We start from the raw sequence: 4,074 nt of genomic DNA on the forward strand, positions 1-4,074 counted from the left end.
ACCCCACAAAATCAACCTACAATGCCTAAATTCTCGTCACACTCCGTACCCACCGAGGAGAACCTACCCAATGGTACTCCTACACCATAACATCTAACCGGAAATTTTATTGCCAAATCCTCCTTTATACAATTAGTCGAAAGGAGCCAATTTGGGGGGATGCCTAGTGAAGACCCTCATTCTCATATGGAAACCTTTTGCGACTATTGTGATGCAATCTCTCAAACCGGTGTGACTCAAGACCAAATTAGATGGGTCTTATTTCCTTTTTCTCTAATCGGCACCGCGAAACAATGGTTGAAGGGCCTTCACAAGGCCACCCTCGGAATAGATTCTTGGAAGAAGTTGGCTCAAGCTTTCTACAAAAAAATTCTACCCACTGGAAAAGACTAACATGCTAAGAGCTCAAATTACGGGTTTTAAGCAAAGGGATGAAGAATCTTTGTATGAAGCTTGGCAGCGGTTCAAGGGAATTTGTTGCTCATGTCCTCACCATGGACTTAGCGAATGGTTCTTGGTACAACAATTTTGGAATGGATTATATGAGGATTCAAGGAACATTCTCAACATGGGATCAAATGGAATGTTCACCGAAGTTGATGACAATCAAACATGGAACAAGATTGAGGAAATGGCGGTCCATAACTCACAGAAGGACTGAAGTCTTAAATAGATGACACATTATGGGCATATCATACTGCCTTTAAAACACCGATTGGTGCATCACCATATCGGTTGGTTTATGGGAAGTCTTGTCATTTACCTATTGAACTAGAGTGTAAGGCTTGGTGAGCTATTCGTGAATTAAAATATGATCCTAAGTTGTGTGGTCAGAACCGTTTATTGCAGCTAGATGAACTGGAGGAGTTTAGGCTAAATGCCTATGATAGCTCGCCATCTATAAAGAGAAAACAAAGAGATGTCACGACAAAAAGTATCATACCTCAAGAATTCCATGTCGGGCAGAAGGTGTTGCTGTTTAAGGCCCGACTGCGCTTGTTTCCTGGTAAGCTGAAGTCCAGGTGGAGTGGCCATTATACTGTGACTGTTGTCACTAAATTTGGGTCCGTTGAATTAGAGAATTCCGAGGGCGAAAGATTTAAAGTGAATGGTCAATATGTGAAGCATTACTATGAAGCAAACGACTTGGTTGGCAAGGTCGAAGTTTTCTACTTTGACAATCCAGATGAGCCAGACAATTGAAGACAAAAGGTCGTGCGGGACCTCTTAAACCTGCGGTAGCCGGGAGGCAACCCGACTTGTAATTTGTTATAGTTTTAGTAAAACTTTTAGTTACTTTTGTGTGCCTTAGTTGTTAGTTTTCTGAACAATAAGGTGAACTTGAACTTGCTTTGTTAGTTCTGTAGGTTGTTTATTGCGTTTTTTGCAGGAACCTCACGTGATTAGCTTGATCGAGTACTTTGTGTCTCACGATCGAGCACTTCTACTGCCAATTCTACTCAATCGAACACCTACTTCTCTCGATCGTGTACTTACAAAAGAGGACATCTCGATCGAGAACCGCATCTCGTCGATCGAACATTTTCTCTGGTCCAATCCAATCGATCGAATGCCATATTCCTCGATCGAGTAATACTGCTTGGACCCGTAACCTGTGAGGTTATTCCGGGGTTGTTTACGACCTCCCACGTTGTTGGCTAGTTTAGGGAGGTCGTTAATCGCGATTATCTTGTAAGTTTTCCGAGCTTACAATCTTGTTTTCTCTTCAGTTTTCATTTTCTTTCCCTATTTTTGGTACAATGAGGGCATTGCACGGTTTGGTTTGGGGAAGGTATGCATCCATATTTGTGTCTGCATATTGTTTATTGCATTTCGCATTTCAGTTTGCACGTTTATTTTTCTATGCAATGTTTTTTTTTTCAAAAATTAAAAAATCTCATAAATATTTAAAAACCATCTAAAAAAAAATTCAACATTTCACGTTTATTTTTGCATTTAGGTTGAGTCGGAATGATGGAACTTTTATGCTAGTTTGAGTCTTTTACCCTTGCCTTGCACATTCTTAACATTTTTGTTGGCATATTAATGTGCAAAATTTACGAGTTTTTGGTTTAAACTTATCTAAACAAATAGACTTGACCCTAATATTGGCAAGTTATATATGCATTCTAAGATTTAGAGCTTGATAAACTGGTGACATTCATGACCGGTTTCATTTATGATGTGAGTAGTACTCTCTATAAGACATGTAACATCAATTTGCACGTACATGATGCTCTTTTCTCGGTACCTATATGCATTCGGTCTGCGGTGGTGACACACGTGAAGAGGTAACTTACAACCCTCCTTTCATTATTACCCATAAACTTCACATTAGCCAAATTTGCCTTCTGACCCCCTAACTACATCCAAAACTTAGCCTGCCCTGTCAAGCTAGTTCAGTGGTTTTTGTGGGTATGTTGTTATCCATTTCAGCTTTGGTTCGCTTTGAAAGATTTGAAGTTGGTAGTGTGAATTGAAGAAGAAGAAAAATGAAATTAAAAATATTGAAAAATAAATATGAAAGAAAGAAAAAATATGATGAAGAAAAAGAAAAAAAACATATGGAAAAGATCATTGAAGAGTGCTCCCTTACTTATCATTATTTTTCATGAGGAGTCTTTTGATGGTGTGAGTGATGATTTGCCACAATGGCACGGTTTTACGTTCTATATTGAGTAGTGAAGCGGAATGAGTGGATAATTTGGTTATGGTTGTACTAGCTTGGCTTTACCTCCACTTATCCAAATTTATGTTGCCCCTTCTTACCCAATTACCTCACCTCACTACATGTAAGTCCTCGGCGTGTGTCTCGGTCCTGATTGGTTGGAATGCATATGTACGGTCGGTAGAAATCGGTTTCATGTTAGCTGCATGCATGTTCTTATAGGTCGAGTTAGGTGAGCGTCTTTATTTCCTTCTATCTTATACAATTATACTCACCCTGTGCTTAATTTGTGGGATGAGTGACCCGTGAGAGTCCGATATATTCTTGCAAGGTCGACGGTTCAATAGTTTAAAGCATTGATTTAAGTCGTTTGCACATGCCATTCGCCACTTTGTTAGTTGTTGCATTAAATTGGTTTTGGTAGACGATTTGTAGCTTGTAAGTTGGTCTCGTTCCACTAGTTGTCTTTAGTTGCATTTATAGTTTGCTTGGGGACAAGCAAAGGTTTGGTTTGGGGAGGTTTGATACGTGTATTTTATATAAGGTTTTTACCCTATATTTACACGCATTTCTGTGTTATTTATGTGGCATTTAGCTACAAATGTCCCTCGAATAGTCTACTTTGGTCTATCTTGTGTTATTGCAGGAATGAGCCGGAATGAGCATAATCGAGCCTAAGCTTGTCCCGTTTGCATGCATTTTGGAGAAAGAAGGATCGGAGCCCGGATATTGTCGGCTAAAGATGCGTGAAGTGATCCCGGAAGATGTTTTGAGTTGATCTACGCTTCTACAATGCTTTCATTCTCGATCGACCAAGATTGGTTGTCAAAAACGGTCGATCGAGTAACTATGTCACTTGAGTTCCTCGATCGAGTGCTTCTATATGCTCGATCGAGATGGGTATCTTTTGAGTTCCATGATAGAGTGCTTATGCTACTCGATCAAGAGGTTTGTTGCTTATTGTCCTCGATCGAGTAGTTTCATTCTACTCGATCGAAGGGTTTAACTTATTATGCAATCTTTTAGTTTAATTTCGGATATTCTATTTTGTATCTAGGAATAAATAAGAGAAAGGAGGGCAGTCATTCGCTCCTCTTCCTCTTCTCTCTCTCTGATCTCCTCTCTTAGAAATCTACTCTTTAGACCTAATTCTCCATTTGCTTGGAACTTCTTTGTAATCGGTATTTCCGATCCTTAATTCTTTTACTTTTTATTATTGCAATATTTATTTCTTATTCTTTTCATCCTTTCTCCTTTATTCTTTCTCTTGTCTTTGTTAGCAATTTATTCGTTATGTCTAGTTTAATTGTTATGGTTGTTGTTACTATTCTCTCAACATAAATTATGCATAGCTAATCTTCTATGCTAGGACATAGGGGAGCCATGGTAATCAGGGAGGTTATGAA

General features: G+C 39.0%; 1 non-coding gene across 1 annotated transcript; it reads right to left on the minus strand.

The window, feature by feature from the left end:
* Positions 1-394: 394 nt before the first annotated feature.
* Positions 395-501, minus strand: LOC141616654 (small nucleolar RNA R71). The gene has a single exon (XR_012530986.1). It is a non-coding gene; the product is annotated as a small nucleolar RNA R71 (small nucleolar RNA).
* Between the last annotated feature and the right edge of the window lie 3,573 nt (positions 502-4,074).

Source organism: Silene latifolia, chromosome 11 (assembly GCF_048544455.1).
Source record: "Silene latifolia isolate original U9 population chromosome 11, ASM4854445v1, whole genome shotgun sequence".
NCBI lineage: Eukaryota > Viridiplantae > Streptophyta > Magnoliopsida > Caryophyllales > Caryophyllaceae > Silene > Silene latifolia.